General features: G+C 39.8%; 1 protein-coding gene across 1 annotated transcript in view; it reads left to right on the top strand.

Annotated features, from left to right (window-relative positions):
• NEMP2 (nuclear envelope integral membrane protein 2) overlaps positions 1-17,918 on the top strand; it is a 267,634-nt gene that overhangs the window by 954 nt on the left and 248,762 nt on the right. The window lies entirely within an intron of this gene.

Here is a 17,918-nt window from a genome sequence, read left to right as displayed (position 1 = left end):
CCTCCGGGAGGCTGACTTGAAAAAAAATAGAGAGCGCCCTCGGCCCACTAATCTGGGCGCCGTCCTCGCCCCCGCAGGCGAGGCGGGTGCGCCAGGTGCGCCCCTTGCCCTTTGGTCCCAGGCGGCCTGCGGGAAGTTAGCCGCGACCGCACTGAGTGGGGGCGGCAGGTGCGCAGAGCTGGGAGAAAAACTGGCGATTTTGGAGAATCTCTGCCTCGCCCATCTTGCCCCCTCCCCAGCACTGCCTCGGCGTTGGGGGTGGGGGAGGAGGGGAAGAGTGAGAACCCACAAACCCGAAGTGCGGATTTGACGACTGTCCTGCTTTGCCCGGCAACTTAATTCCACCCTTCTCAACCCTCCTAAAAACCTGCCTGTGTTATTTTACTGGTTAATATTTTCTATTTCCTGGGTGAAGAAATCCGATAGTGCTTAGAACAGTTCTGGGGTGTATTTAAACAGAGTTCCCGAGGCACGCTATAGAATTTTTGAGTTTGGTTTGCATCAACTTTTCTAACCCAAGAAAGTATTAAAACACCTCCATAAATGTACCTCAACTACTGTCACAATTTTTGGAAATTTGTTTTAGAATCTATTATCTCTTTACAAAAACGGGAAAATGAAAGAATTCCCCGAATGTTTAGCAACGTGCTCTTGAAGGGCAGAACACATTTAGTAAATCTAAACTACTGCAGATACAGGTAGAATTCCGTTTTAACATACATATAAAAACTCAGTTTTATAGGAAGCCATTCCCACATCCTGGCTGGGTTCCCAGTGTGCCTACTTCGCTGATGGGGATACAAGGCATTCTTTGAAATGGGAAATTCTTCATACCACATCTTTATGTTGCAGCAACGGATGGGATGATAACATTGAAAGAAAAAGGCCTTATTAAAGTACTGAACTTTTTTTCTTTCTTTCAAAAACACGTTGAAAGAATGAGTATTACCACAACGGGATATATAGAATTAAACTTCTTTTTCCAGTGTTACTGAAAGGTTCTGTATGGAGTAGTTGCATTGACATATCAAATGAATAAGCATGCTTGCTTCCTCAAGTTCTTCAACTGAAGAAATCACTGCTGGAAGTTTGTCTTAGCCTAATTGTCATGGTTTTGAAGTTGTGGACCTTGTTCTGCTAAAGAGAAAGTTAACAGGTTGTTATGAAATAAAGACAATTTCTTGGAAAGATACAGGTTAACAAATTTTCAGGCAATGAAATCTGCAAAATTCTAGTTTGTGTCTGGAATACTCATGTTTTGCAAACATTGTTGGTTCTGAATAGCTAGAAAAAAATAAGTTTCTTCCATAAGTATGTACAGTTAGTGATTCACAAGTCATGAAATGAGCGGTCTTAACCTGGACTGTTGAGCCTCCCAGTAGAATTGTTTCCAGAGTTGGTAGAAATGACATTAAATCCTTTTCCTGAGCCTTTGTATGTTTGGCCAGTCTTGAACATGCTGCTGAAAAGGAAGTATGTCACAGCAGATATTTTTTTCTTCCGACTTGTAACTGCTATAGTTGTTCCCCCTCACCCATGGGGATATGTTCTAAGACCCCCCCAGTGGATGTTTGAAGCCGCAAATAGTACCAAACCCTATATATATTACGTTTTTTCCTGTATATATCTATGATAAATTTATAAATTAGGCACAGTAAGAGGTTAACAACTATGACTAATAATAAAATAGAACCATTATAATAATATACTGTAATAAAAGTTATGGAAATGTGGTCTTTTTTTCTCAAAATATCTTATTGTCCTATACTAACCCTTCTTGGGGTGATGAGATGAACTGAGGTGAATGACTAGGTATTGTGACATAATTGGCCTTCTGATGTATCAGAAGGAGGATCATCTACTTCTGGATGATGGATTACTGAAACTATAGAAAGTGAAATCTGGGGCTACCATATTTCTACAGTTAAACACTGAAAACCTTCTTGTTTGTTTTGTGGGCACATTTAGGTAGTCTATTCTTCCATCTTTGCATTGCCTTAAACACTCTATGGTGCTGGGGTAAGTGATGGGAGGAAGGAACATGAAGAAAAGATAAATTTTTAAGCTTTTAGGCATCAATTTCTATGCTTGTATAGTGTCTATATGACAGCTATATAGCCAACTAGTCAGTGTGGCTGCTCACAAAGAGAATTCATCTGTATCTGATAAAGAAGCATGATTCTTGAGGTGCCTGGGTGGCTCAGTCGGTTAAGCATCTGACCTCAGGTTAGGATCTCACGGTTTGTGGGTTCATAGCCCCCTGCTTCTGATGCTGTGTCTCCCGCTCTCACTCTGCCCCTCCCCTGCTCACATTCCGTCTCTCTCTGTCTCTCAAAAATGAATAAATGTTAAAAAAAAAAAGTATGATTCTTACTTACCTCCATACCACTTGTCATCCATACTACCCCAAACACCACCTCCTGTTCCACCTCCACCCCACCCCATGTCCAGACACACACAGTTATCTCCCATTGCCAGGCCCTGGTGGTTTGTTAAGGGAAGACATTCCATCCCCTATGGTAAAAACTATAAATTCTGATCGTTCCATATTCCATTCCATCTTGTAAGTGTGTCTTAAACTTCTCTTGAATTCAATACATATGTGTTTAACAGGATCTAAAAAAAAATATGTTATCAGAAATTCTTCAGTGATTGGGGCACCTGTATAGTTCAGTCACTTAAGCTTCTGACTCTTGATTTTGGCTCAGGTCATGGTCTCACAGTCCTGAGATCAAGTCCTGCATCGGGCTCTGAGCTGAGCGTGGAGCCTGCTTGGGATTTTCTCTCTCTGCTTCTGCCCCTCCCCTGCTTGCACAGTCTCTGTTTCTCCAAATAAATAAACATTTTTTAAAAACCAAAAAAAATACTTCAGTGATTAAAGTGCATTTGCACAAATAAGGAGTTCTTTGGACAAAACCATTTCCACATGATGAAACTAAAAAAGTTTTTAGTAAAAAAAAATGTAAAAAGTTGGTAGTGGTTCTGACATTTGAGTGAAAAATTTTGCTGAAAGAGCATTACTTTATTACTTTCAGAAAGATTTTTTACTTTAAAATGCCTCAGTGATTCAAAACAAAAGAATTCACAATATATTTAAAATGTTCTTAGAGGAGACAAAGAATAGCATTATGGTTTATGACCTATAAGATTTAAGATACAATATAATGCTATCCTCCAGATTTGCTATTACTGCCTCAGAACAATTCTATACTTAACGAATTTTCCACTCTATGTGGTGGTGGCCCTACAATTAACTGAGTCATGTGTAATATTCATATTACCAGAAATATAATTAAAACTATCCTTATTTTACAATAAGAAATTTAAAGCTTTGGACGTGTACTATAAATTAAGTAGATTTTTGAATGCGTGAGAGTTGAGTATTTTCTCATTTCAATGAGACTTGAATATTTAAAAAAAACAAGTTTCTTCAAGGTAAGCTGATAGGAATGTGTTTCATAGCTGGTAATTTCAAGAGCTTGCTCTTTTTCAAAAAATAAGCATATTTTCGCACATTGCATTTTATTATAAAACACTGTAAACAGATCTTAAGATGTAAAGGATTATGAAGTTCACCAACCTAATTCAACCTCTTATGTATATTCAAAGTATGTTCAAATACCTTGCAGAAACTCAACATACAATTAGTTTAGTTCAAATAGCTCATTTGTAAGTTGGTTATTTTGAACTTGTATTTCCATTCCTATTGGGGAAGAAAAAAAAATGAGACTGATTCCCAGCATGGGAATCTACAAATGGTTATAAAGTGCAAGTTAAAATACAGAATTACAGACTTTGGGGGGACAAGGTGGGCTCTTAGAGATCATCTAACACAATTGACTTCTACAGTTAAAGACATTTACACTATACATTGCTAATATGAACAGCAGAAAAATACTAATATAATATTAAATAGTAAATACAACCAAACATTTAATTGAATGAAGAGTAATTTTGGTTTTGTTTTTTATTTTTTTTAATGTTTATTTATTTTTGAGAGAGACAGCGCGTGCGAGCAGAGGCAGAGCAGAGAGGAAGGAAGGCACAGAATCTGAAGCAGGCTCCAGGCTCTGAGCTGTCAGCACAGAGCCCAACGTGGGGCTCGAACCCACAAACCTCGAGATCATGACCTGAGCCAAAGTCAGACACTCAATCTAGTGAGCTACCCAGGCGCCCCAATTTTGGTGTTATTTTTAAAAATTTGTGTTTAAGATAGAAGGGAATGTAAATGTAAAGTTTTGAGAAGACTTTCCAAAGAGAATTTCTGGACACTTTTTAAGGAATTGGGACTGGTTTTTCTTCCTTCTTTATCTTCTCTGGCAGTAGTGATTACAACTCAGCTACGCTTTCTCTTCCTATCCTTTTCCTTCTCTGACATCGTCCATGCAGGATTTGTACAGTTAACTGTTTCATAATGCTGTTTTCAGGTCTCAACACTGACTACTGTCCACCTATCCCTGGCTGTGATGAACTGAGTGTTTGTGTCCTCCCAAATTTCATTTGTTGCAATGCTAATCCCAACTATTAGGAAGTGGGCCTTTGGGAGATGAGTAGGTCATGATGGTAAAGCCCTCATCAATGTGAGTGCCCTTGTTAAAGAGACACCAAAGAGTTCTCTTGCCCCTTCTAACATGTGAGGACATAGCAAGAAGATAGCCACCTATGAACCAGGAATGGCTCCTTTTAAGACACCAAATCATCTGTCAGTATCTTGATCTTGGACTTCCAGATTGTGAAGAAATAAATGTTTGTTGTTTAAGCCACTCAGTCTATGGTATTTTTGTTGTGGCAGCCTTAATGGACTAAGACACTGGTCACTAATAATTCTCAGCTAACTACACAAGGCAGAGGGTGGAGAATGGGTGAAATACTCTGCTCATAGTCTCTGGAATTTATCCAAATTGTCTTCCATATGCACACCTCATTCTGGGCTTTCTCATTCCTCACAATCCCATGTTTGGCTTCTGCTCTCCACCCAATTGACTGAGACTGACAGAATTCTATGCTCAGTCACCCACCTTTCTCTGAGCTGCTCTCTTACTTCAGGTCTGCACTTTGCAGGAAGGAGACTCTCTTTTTTTTTTTAATTTATTTATTCAATCAGAGAGAGAGAGAGAGAGAGAGAAAGTGTGCACACAATTGGGGGAGGGGCAGAGAGAGAGGGAGAGAGAGAATCTTAAACTGGCTCCACACTGTCAGCTCAGAGCCCAATTCAGGGCTCAAACCCACAAACTGTGAGATCATGATGTGAGCCAAAATCAAGATTCAACTGCTCAGTGCACTGAGCCACCCAGGGCACCCCCAGCTAGAGTACCTCTTTTAAGCATTACATATGAGGGTGGATGAAAGACTTTGGTATTTTCCTTGCCAAAAGTGTGTTGACTTGTCAGCCAAGATATGGGGCTTTTTTGAGTTCATGAAAGGAGGAAGGGAATAGGAATAGCATGTAAAGGAAGAGAGCTGTTCTTAAGGTAAATGGGCAAGAGTTGGAAGAAAGTGGAGGGAGAAAAAGAGACAAAGAAAATAACCATGCACCTGTGAGAAGCTGACTCAAGTGGACATAATGATTCTGAAAGAAGTAGAAAAAAAGAAAGTACTGAAGTGCATGACTCTGCTGAAGAAGAAAAAGAAGAGACAGAGAAGAGATCATCCCGACATAAATTCCACAAAAGAGTGCTCTTGACCTGGGACAAATGGCAATGATGGAAGGGAGCATTAGGGATTGATCCTCAGGAAGTAGGGACAGAGGAAAAGTGGTTTTCCTGTCCCCTTCACTTAAAGAGAGCCTGTACGTTATCTTTGAGTTGGATTGGGAGTGGTGGTGTATATTTTGGGTATATGTGTATATCAGAAAAAGAAAAGAAGAACAGAATAGGTTCAAAGAATACCCACCACACCAAGTGCTTTCACCCTGCGATTATTCAAATATAAGGAAATTGAGTGTGTTAACGAGTTGAGCTACTTGTCACAACAAATTACTCAACACTGACTGCCTTCAAGGAGCAGACACTTTGAAAGGGCAATGCATGTACTGAAAAATAGGAGATTTAAAATTATTGAAATAAAAGTAAATCAAACACGGTTCTGTCCACATGTAATTTCCAAGTTACATCTTTATAGTTTTATAGAATTATATTGTTGTGCACACCCAGACTTATACTTTGTGACCATCAGCTTGCCTGGGATTGGCAATAATTTATGGTAGTCAAAAAATATAAAGACTTTGATTTCCTCATTTTCTGTCAGTATATTTTTTCATTTCCTACTGAAACAACAATTTGTAATAGTGACAGAGTGAGAATTTTTTCCAGCCATAAAATATATTCCTTAAATAAAATTCTCCAAATCATCCTGCTCTTGGTAAAGTTAGAGGCTCCTATGCACATGTCTGGTAAAAAGGAAAACAACATTTTAGCAGGGCGATTTGGCAAATCGAACCAGTAGTTTCAAAGTGTTCATTCTATTTGACCCAATAGATTCACTTCTAGTATATTATCCTAAGTTTATGAACATTTAAGAAGAGGATATTTATCACAGCATTATTTATAAATTTGAAAAGCAAAACACCCCAAATAGTGATTTCGTTGAGTTATATCACATCAATGTGATAGAACATATTCAATTTAATTTAATTCAATTAATATTTAATTTCATTTTAATTTAATTCAATTTAATAATATTGGGAAATGCTCATGATATAATGTTAAAATAGAACAGAGCATGATATTTTGCATGATATAATGCGAAATAGAACAGAGCAGAATAATCCACAATCTCTCTACCTCAATACATATAGGAAAAAGTTTACCAAATGTTAGCATAGTTATCTCTGGGTGATGGTATTACAGATAATTTTTATTTTTATGCTTTCTTAATTTGCAAAAATTTCAGCAACAAATGTATTACTTTGAAAATCGCGGGGGGGGGGATTTAAGTGTTATGTTTAACAAAGATTCTGGTTCAAAAGCAGTTTACAATGAAATAAAAATTAAAACAGAATTGTACTATATTTTTCTACTTCTTTGAGGAAGGCAACAAAAATCATGAACTTATTCAGCAAATATGTATTGAGCCCTTTGTACGTAATCCATCGTGTATAATTATGTCTTGAAAGTCTACCATGTGTCAGATAGATCTAGAGATATAGGCTTAGCTTGATTGCACTTCTTTAATCTGATATTACAAATGCAGTCATATCTCTTTGTTTTTGTCTGATTAATCATTCAAGTATGTGTCTGCTTGTGTCTTTTTCTCGTGGCTTCCCCCTACTCCAGAGACTTCTGCAGCCCCAGGCTTTTGTACAGTGATTCAAAGAGTGGTGTTCCTTTCTTTCTTATTGGTTTCCACATCTCAAGAGTGACACACTTGGTGTCTGAGCCACCTCTGTTGTCACTGTTTCTCACTGTCCCTGTTTTGCTGCAGAAAGCTGGCCAGAAAGGGGACCAGGTCCAGTGCTGGTGGCCTGCTGCCTGAGACCCTTCTGTAGGTCACTGTGGTTGTTTAGGGGAGGACGGAGGAGCCCACTCTCTCCAAGACTTCAGTTTGCAGGTCTCTGGTCTTACTTCCTTTCACAGATGCAGCCGTGTCCCAAGAATGCCAGTTCTGTGCTGGCCCTTGCTCACCTCCAAACCTAAAGCCATCCCTACCCCCCATCCCAGGGATCAAACCATGGCAATGACTCTTTCTCAGATGACTTTTTGATAGATTTAAATTTTATTTTACTGTATCTTTTCTGGATTATATCAGTTTTGAGTCATTCTTCTCATTCCTGTTCTTCGGACCTCTCAGTGTGCCTAACAGTGGAGGTTCATTTGTGTAAGGACTATTTACATTGCTGCGAAGGTTCCTGTGGCAGGCTGCCCAGATGCTTAGGATCCAGATCCTCGGAGCACCAGGGCAGTTACACAAGGCCCTTCTGTGTGTCCCGTTTTCGCCCTGCACTCCCACTCACACATACTATGGATGGGTAGGAGTTTTGAAGAACTGAACGCTCTACCTTCCTTGTATGCCAAGGTCAAGAAAAAGGCAGGTTACTTACGAGGTGGCACTTGGCAAGCAAGAACAGACACTCAGAAACAGGTCGATCGTCTGGGGACAATTAGAGGCAGGAAAAGGTATTGTAAAGAAGTCTGGGCAGTCTGGACTTCCCACACGGCACAAGGGCACAACGCTCTAACAACCAGAAGTCCTGCCTGAGAAAAAAGGGGGGACTCAGGCCAGGCGGGGTCGCGCCCTGCCCCCACCCCAGCTGCCTGGAGTGGTGGGACTCCTCCTCTCTCCCCAGGGCTCCACAGAGATCTAGGCAAAGTCTGGCTCCCCACCTCTCCCTTTGCATTCCACCCTACTGCTTCCATTTGCTTTCCCCTGCCTCTCTGGCACCCAGTACTCTCCTGACATCTGAGTTTGTTTCCTGACAAGGAAGGACATGATCAAATTCAGATATACCTGGAGGTGTTAGTGTGTAGAGGCACAGATGTTCATGCCTGGAGATTATTTATTTGTTCAACAATTAAGCACCTACCGAAGCACACACACGAAGCCTACATGCTCAAGAGAATTAAAAAAGAAAATTCTCAGAGTGCCTGGGTGGCTCAGTCGGTTGTGCATCCGACTTCAGCTTAGGTCATGACCTCACGGCTTGTGAGTTCAAGCCCCTTGTTGGGCTCTGTGCTGACAGCTCAGAGCCTGGAGCCTGCTTCATACTCTGGGTCTCCCTCTCTCTCTGCCCCTCCCCCGCTCATGCTGTCTCTCTCTGTCTCTCAAAAATAAAAAAACATTAAAAAAATCAAAAAAGAGGGCGTCTGGGTGGCTCAGTCGGTTAAGCGGCCAACCTCAGCTCAGGTCATGATCTCACGGTCCATGAGTTCGAGCCCGCATCAGGCTCTGTGCTGACAGCTCAGAGCCTGGAGCCTGCTTCGGATTCTGTGTCTCCCTCTCTCTCTGCCCCTCCCACATTCATGCTCTACCAAAAATTAATAAATGTTAAAAAAAATTTTTTCTAATTTTTTAAAAAGAAAAAAAAAAGAAAATTCTTGGGGCACCTAGGTGGCTCAGTCAGTTGAGCATCTGACTTCCTCTTGGGTCATGATCCTGGGCTCTCTGAGTTTGAGCCCCGCATCAGGCTCTGCACTGACAGAACAGAGCCTGCTTGGGATTCTCTCTCTCCCTCTCTCTCTCTGCCCCTCCCCTGCTCTCTCTCTCTCTCTCCCTCTCTCAAAATAAATAAACATTTTAAAAAAATCCTCTGCCCTAATTCCTGGTCTAGGAAGGGGAACAGACATGCAAAAGAATAGTTAATCCACATATAAGATGTTCCTAGTCACACAATGGAAAATATGATGGTTCTGCTCCGGATGGGGCAGAGGGACAAACATCAGGAGGCTTATAAGAAAGTGACAATTGGACGTGTCTTGAAGGATCGATTTAATAGTAGGACTTGGGAAATACAGGCACTCCCCAGCAAGTACAGAGGCAGTGAAACAGCATGAAGCAGAAGCAGTGAATTAGGGCAGTAATTGTAAAATGAAACATAACTGGCTCGAAAGGACTTGAGAATGACTTGTGAAGAGGGCAGAGGCAGAAGTCATGGTTGCAAGACCAAACCAGTGTGGATTTTAGTCTGTCACTGTAGTTCTAGGCTTCAGAGAGTGCCGGAGTCAACTAGTGCTAGACATTAGGTGAGTAGTTGGAACTGGGAAGAGGGAGGTGATTGGAAGGGGAACAAGGGGGGGTGGGGGGATGGGGGGGTGATTCTGAAGCGCTGGCAGGGCACTTCCATGGGTGTTTACTTTGTAATGATTTATTGGGGTGACTGGGTGGCTCAGTTGGTTGAGCTTCTGACTTCAGCTCAGGTCATGATCTCAGTTTGTGGGTTCAGGCCCCGCGTTGGGCTCTGTGCTGACAACTTGGAGCCTGAAGCCTGCTTCGGATTCTGTGTCTCCCTCTCTCTGTGCCCTTCCCCTGCTCATGCTCTGTCTCTCTCTCTCATAAATAAATAAACATTAAAAAATTAAAAAAAAATAATTTGTTGAGCTGCATATTTCTGTTTTTGGTTCTTAATGTGTGTTCTATTTCTCAGTTGCAAAAAAGAAAAAAAAATCAAGCTGGGTAGTTTGTAGAAAATGAAATTCCAGGGCTCAGACATTCTGATTGAGTAGGCCTGGGCTGGGATTTAGGAATCTGCATTTTTAAAACAATTATGTTAGAGGATCTAAAGCCAAAAGGGACCCCTAAACCACATTTGAGAATGCTAGGGCTGTCAGGGAGTGATCCAAAAGTTTAAGCAAGAAATGAAGAACAAAGATTTGCCTGTCTGAATGTGCTAGATTAGGAAAAGAAAGATGCTGAGGATGACTTTCATCTTAGATCCAATAGAACTTATAAGTCCTATGTCTCATCCATCTGTGCTATTGAAAGATATGTGACAAATAAGGCATAGCAATTTCTAAGTACTGAATGTATTTTTTTGAGATGTCGTTTCTTTGGGAGGTTTCTTAAATATGAAATTTTTTGACCCCCAGTACATTAATTTATAATAGTCTAATTTAAGGCATGGAAGAAGCCCCTGCAATAGATATTGTGGGACAAGGAGCAGCTTTCAAGAATTTTTTGAATGAATGCATTCCCAGCCTGTAAGTAATAGTTGTTGAGTTACTGACCCACCATCATTGTGGCATGTGCTTAGGGATAGCCGATTTGCAGGGATACAGCTAAATTCTTTTTCTTGTGCTCTTTATAACCAGAGGGATATTTTTGTGACATAAAGCAACCAACATAGTATTCCTCCAACCCCTAATCCCTACAGAGAAAAAAAAAATGGCAACTTTTGTTTGAAAGCTGTTTTTTTCTTTGGTGTTCACAGAGTTGGAAAGAGGAAGGGGAAACTTTACTTGGGACAGTTCAAAAAGCTGAGACAAAATTTGCACATATTTTTTCCTCATAATTGAAGTACTGAGGAAATACCGTAAAGGTTTTTAATTGCCACAGTTATTATTTCTTTGTAACCAAAGTGCACCCATTCATCAGATTAGCAAAAATGTCAAAGTCTGACAACACAAAATGTTGGCTAGGATTAAGAACATAGGGACTCATATATTTCTGGTAAGAGTATAAATTGAAACAATCACTTTACAGAGCCATTTAGCAATATTTAGTCTAGTTAAAGATATGTATGCTCTTTGACCCAGAAATTTGTACTCTTGGGTATATTCTGAGATCAACCTCAGGAGTTATGTACCTAAGCAGATATGTACAGGAATATTCACAGCAGCCTTGGTCTCCATAGTAAAAAGTTGTAAACAACCTACATTAGATGAACAGAAGAATTCATGAACAGATCATGATGTATTTATATAGTGGATATAGTGTGAAAATAAATGAAATAGATCTACATATCTCTCTGGAAGATTCTCACAAATATGATATTGAGTAAAAAATCTAGTTGCAGATGAATATGTACAGTGTGATGCCATTTATATCCAGGTTAAAATTTGTAAATACAAATGTGTGGGAAATTACCTTTGCACTACGAAGTCTTTAAGTACAGTAACAGGCAAGCTATCTAAGACATCGCCGAACAGAAAGGCTTCCAGACCAAAAGGAGATGATTAAATCTCATGGTTTATTAAATCAATTGAAAACATACAGCAAGAGGCAAGGTGAAAGAGATAGGTTAGGTCAACACATTTAAAACATGATGTAGGCAGGGTGGAAAAATGATACTCCCCGGTCTTCAGTCCTTTCTGTCTTCCTTGCTAAGGGTATGCTTGCAAGGACCAGAACTGAGATTTGAACCAAGTGGACACTACACTCAGAAGGTGTTTGGAGTCAAAACACACACTTCCTCTATAGGTTTGGAATCAAGTGCATCTGCTTGATGGCTGTAGCTCACATGTAAGCCTGATGAACAGCTATGGATTTTATTTTGCATTCCTTGTGCAGCGGATGTGAGGAGCCAGTGGTTGCCTGAATTAAGACCTTGTTAATAGCAAGTGCCTCATATTCCTCATGTTATCTTCAGTGTGTCATGAATATTTGATGATTCACGATCTCATATATGTGTCATGACTACTAGGAATCTCTTCCTCTTTCCATCCCTTTGTAATTATGTTCGTTACACAAATGCTCTACTTACTTTACCTAACGTATCTAATAGGTTACTAACTTACTTATTGAACATATATTAATATTTTGCTCGCCCCTTTAGCTATTTGCTTCAATTTTTAGTTTCATTCTTCTTCCTATGTATTCACTTCTCTTATTTTCTATATCAGAATCCAATACTCTTTTTTTTTTAATATTTATTTTTGACTGAGAGCACGAGCGGGAGAGGGGCAGAGAGAGAGGGGAACAGAGGATCCAAAGCAGGCTCTGTGCTGACAGCAGTGAGTCCAATGTGGGGCTCAAATTCACAAACCATGAGGTCATGACCTGAGCTGAAATCGTTCACGCAACCAACTGAGCCACCCAGGTGCCCCTATCAGAATCTAGTATTCTTAAATAATTCAGCAAACACAGATTATAAATACATGTGTAATATGGTTAAAACAAATGACTGGAAAGAATAACCCCCAGCATTCTTTCTTAATATGGGTGGTGGGTATATGAGTATTATGTTATTCTTCATAATTTTTCACATCTACGCTTTTTCCAAGTAAATTTAAGAAAAGTTTGAAATAATAAATACCTGGTGTCTTACATGTAGTAGGCACTTGATACTTATCATTTTGATTTTAATGAAGTTAAAGAATTTGGGCTAACTAAATTGGTATGTCATCTTTCTATAGCTTGTGCATACATGTATTTTCCAATAAATGTCAAGTATGCAGTATTTGCAAGGAAGACATTGCCACAATTGACATGGAGGATGAAAATTTGAGTAAAACAAAATTCTTACTTGAGAGCAAAAATAAGAATACAAGGGCATAAAATAAGTGCCTCCAGAGAGGTACAGATTGGGGGGTTAGAATATTCAGAGCCTCCACCAGAGGATGAGATCAGAGTGAAGTGACATTCAATCTGGGCCTTGAAAGAAGTATGTATCAATGGGGGAAACAGTAAGGAAAGCATTCCAGGAAAAGGAAATACAGTGGACAGAGAAAGTAGAGAGCATTCAAAGAGCCAGCAACCTGTCCAAATTGTGTCAAGGATGGATATGGAAGAGCAGTGCAATAGGGAGTTGGGAAGGTAAGTTAGGACAAGAATCTTTTTACACAACAGTGGTTATCTATGGTTGGAATTATGGATAATTTTGATGTTTTTCGTTGTAATATTCTATATAGTCAACTTATTCTATGGTGGCCACCTATTGGCACACATTACGGTGACCTTAATAAAACTGATTTCTGATGAAATAGCAGGACAGTTTGAGTATGGAGCTTTGACCATCTGGGAAGGCAGGGACAAATGCTTATTCCTGCTCTTTTTGAGATTTACCAAATCTGGTTAAAGCTCATTATCATATAAGAATAATGAAGCCCTGAAATAAAATTATCTCTAGAAATGATCAGACCTAAGTTGGTGTTCTGGCTTAAACATAAGGGCCTATGCCTTACTGGAGGAAGCTTAGCACACAGCTGAGGTGGAAGTTCCTTAGGACACAGCCACCCTGGCCCAATGTGTGAGTATGTGACTCTAAGAAAGCTCTAAGTATGGGACTCTAAGAAAGCTGTAACTGCAGAGCCCCAGGTCAGGCCCCACCACGTCTGGACAATGGCCAGAACCATCATGGGCATTGCCACAGCATGGACTGTGCAACAGTGAAAGGGTCTGGACCAATTCCCTTTAGGCCTGGCATTGGAACTATAACTCAGCCTTATCTACATTTGGACTAAGCCCCTGGAGTCTTTAGACAATTTGGGGAGAGTCTGTATTAGATTTTGTGCTGATAGTGCAAGTAAAGATCTAAAAAACATAAAAATAAAAATTATGACTATCACAATAAAATGGTTTTGTGGATTAAGTCATACAATATTTATTTAAATATTCTGCAATAAATATTTGTTAATTCATAATCAGGTAAAAGTTACTTTTATAAGTCCTACTCTGAATACCAAATTAACTTAAAAACTGCATATGACCTTTGGTGCATAATTAGTATAAAAATAGTAAAATATTAATATGAAGAGTTACATTACATTGATCTAATAAAATCAGTTGATGTTATAAGTGATCTTTGACAGTGTCTAAGTAAGGTTTGTTTCCTTCACATTAAGGACTTTGCTATACTGTAAACATAGAGAACCTGATAAAAAATCCAACATGATCCTATCAAAGTTGGAAGTGTACCGTATGCCCCATTCCTTACAACCAGCAGAGGGAAGTTAAATTGTGTGTAATCTGCTTCATCAGGTTGGATGCATAAACATCTTGAAAGATACTGTTTCTTCCTTGTCTAGAACCCTGCAGCATCCGTCCAAAATTTTCTAAAGAATTTAAGCTAGTCATGCCTTCAAAATTCTTGAGATTTTTGTAGCTAATGCTCATGCTTGTCCTCTTGAAATATGAAAATAAAATCTGCAAAGTAGTATTATTATTTCTTAATCAACACTGAAGTTTTCATTGAGAGCGATGTTAGAGAAGACTGAATTCTCTCACCAGTGTGCATTGGGGAAATATGGCGCACTCTGCTTATCCAACTTCTTCATTAGATTGAAAGCTCCTAGGAGACAGGGGCTGTGTCGTGATGGCTTTCAGACCTTCAGCATTTGACCTGATATAGAACGTGTAGCAGCTGCCCGATAGATATTTGGTGAATTACTGTGTTTTGAGGAGGGGATAGCTGGAAGTGTTGGGCACAGCTAGGAGTGATACTCTTCACCATTCTGGACCGAAAGCACAGCTTTCTGCTACTTGGATATGTGTTGTGATTACTTCTGGGTTCTTGTAGTTCAAATTCTTGCGAGTTTGGATAATTGAACTTGGTAAAAGGATTATGATTGTGCTTTGTTGTCAAAACACTTGCAAAGTCAATGTTTTAGGAAAGACTTTTTGTTGCATATTAGAGAGGTGAACTTCAGGCCAAATGTTAGAGGCAGCCCAGTATCCTGAGGGACTAGCCCCAAGAGCCAGCAAGCCCGTAGGAAGCCAGGAAGCATGCTCTCTCTCTTGTTCTCCTCTCTGTTTTTCTCTCTGTAGATTTGTTTTTCTTTTCCTCTCTCCCCTGCAGATGTTTTCACTGCCTTCGGGTGCATAGCCCCAAACACTGCTAATCCACACCTCCCCAGTGCACAGGCAGATGAGCATTTCTGTCTCGATTCCAAACTCCAGTGAGAGTGACTGATCTGCCCAGCTCAGGCCAGGGGACACTCTTTACTCAGTGTTTTGTGTGATAACAGTCTGGGGCAAAAGGCATTACAAACCTGATTTTATATTTTCTAAGGAAAAATGTGTACTGCTTACATTGCTACTTAAAACCATGTTACACTGTTGGGCTCTATACTCTCAGGAGTCTCCAGGATTTCCTTCCTTGCAGGGTGAAGAGCAGTAACAGACAGGCCTTCTCCATTGACTCCATCTCTCCAGGCACCTAGAACCTTCTCTTGACCTCCGCTTTAAGAAGAGGAGGCTAACTGCAAGATATTGCAGCAGTTTGCTGATCCCAGTACCTTCTCTGAGCCCTTTTGGATGATGAAATGTGAAGTCTAAAATAAAGGCAATAATCAGCAAACGTTCAGTGGTGTAAAAGAAGCCAGTCCGAAGTCACTGAGCTCTGACACGCTGTGATGCTGTGATTTCCAGGACACCCAGCAACACCAAGCGGCATGACAGGACAGCCGGAGAGGCTGGAGTGCAGCCGGCAGGGGAGCAGCTGGTGGGGCTGCGGGCAGCTGGGGGGTGGGGGCCCAGGGAGTAGGACAAGCATGAGGGGGGTGGGAGCCTCCTCCCTGCAGTCTGTTTCCCTCCGCTTACTAGGTTGGCACACGGATTGAAAAATGTACGTCTAAATCTATTTCTGGCTTCTAAATGTGTGAAGGAAACACAGAACTTTATTATTTTATTTCTGTCAAGTTAGAGACAGATGCCCCTAAAGCGTATGCATTCTGTAAGAAGTTCTTATTCTTTAGGGGCACATCTTTGGAAGCAAAAATCTCTAAGTTTTCTGCATGAATACTGGCAGTCAAAAGAATAGAGTCAGCACTGGTAACTAATGGAGAGGAGGGGAATAAAACCAGGGCAGATTGTTAAAAAAAGTTTTTTAAAGAACTTTTAAAGGAAAAACAATGAAGTGTTGATGGAATGTAAATATGTTATTATTTGTTAAATACCAAAAATACTGCAGGTATAAATAAACTTCAAGGTTAGTGAGAAACACTTGGACACTCGTAGAAATTCCCTCACCAGAGGTATTTGGAAACCTTCAAAGCTTAATATATCCTTTTGTGAATGGCCAGTCAGTAACTTAGGAATGGAAGAAATCTGGAAAAATAAAAACACATTGCCAATACAACAGATATATTCCTGGGAAGGGTTTTCATGTTAATTTTAACTTCAACTGTAGTGCCTCACAGCCAAAGAAAATCTTTTAAAACAGAATACGGTAGACATTTATTCAAAAAATATTTTTGGATAAAAATACTATGTGCCAGATCCTGTGCTAAGCATGGGGAACATACTGGTTAATAAGATGGAGACTGTCCCTACATGCGTGTCCCTGCCCACCCTTTGAGATGACCCAGGGAAATATAATCACCAAAACAAATCGCTGCATAGAATCTAAGAGCTCAGTTAGTCCAAAGTTTTACTTTACAGTTGAGGAAACTGAGGCCCAAAATGTTAAGTAAAACTGTCCATGCTCTTGGCTTCTCAATTTTTGCTTTCCAAAAAGCATTTCTTGTTTTATAGATCCTTCTAAAATTCTCAGATTGTATGACATATAACAAATGTAGATGCTAATCCATTTCAAAATACTATTTATAGGTTTTGAATACTCTTGTGCTTTTCTGGAAATAAAACAGGAAATCAACACCCCCCCCCCCCCCGCCAAAAAAAACCCAGAAAACCCTGAGGTCCATTTTTCAATATCTAGTCCATTTTTTTTTAAGGAAGTGTTAGCCATGTGATTCTTATTAACATCAAAAACACTCATATTGTGACTTCACTCATTTGAGGACTTTAAGATACAAAACAGATTAACATAAGGGAAGGGAAGCAAAAATAATACATAAAAACAGGGAGGGGGACAAAACATAAGAGACTCTTAAATATGGAGAACAAACAGAGGGTTATTGGAGGGATTGTGGGAGGGGGAATTGGCTAAATGGGTAAGGGGCACTAAGGAATCTAATCCTGAAATCATTGTACCATATGCTAACTAATTTGAATGTAAATATTAAAAAATAAAAAATAAAATTAAAAAAATAGAACTACCCTGCAACCCAGCAATTGCACTACTAGGTATTTAACCAAGGGTACAAGTGTGCTGTTTTGAAGGGGCACATGCACCTGATGTCTATAGCAGTGGTATCGACAATAGCCAAAGTATGGAAAGAGCCCAGATGTCCATCGATGGATGAATGGATAAAGAAGATGTGGTATGTATATACAATGGAGTATTACTCAGCAATCAGAAAGAATGAAATCTTGCCATTTGCAACTATGTGGATGAAACCATGCTAAGCGAAATTAGAGAAAGACAAACATACGACATCACTCATATGAGGAATTTAAGATACAAAGCCGATGAACATAAGGGAAGGGAAGCAAAAATAATATAAAAACAGGGAGGGAGACAAAACATAAGAGACTCTTAATTATAGAGAACAAACAGAGTTGCTCGAGGGATTTGGGAGGGGAGTTGGGCTAAATGGGTAAGGGGCATTAAGGAATCTACTCCTGAAATCATTGTTGCACTATATGCTAACTAACTTGGATGTAAATTTAAAAAAGAAAGTAAAAAAAAAAAAAAAAAAAAAAAAAGA

This window comes from Acinonyx jubatus, chromosome C1, assembly GCF_027475565.1.
Source record: "Acinonyx jubatus isolate Ajub_Pintada_27869175 chromosome C1, VMU_Ajub_asm_v1.0, whole genome shotgun sequence".
NCBI classification, from domain to species: domain Eukaryota; kingdom Metazoa; phylum Chordata; class Mammalia; order Carnivora; family Felidae; genus Acinonyx; species Acinonyx jubatus.
The sequence above is the reverse complement of the archived record's forward strand: the minus strand, read 5'-3'. Positions and strand labels throughout refer to the sequence as shown.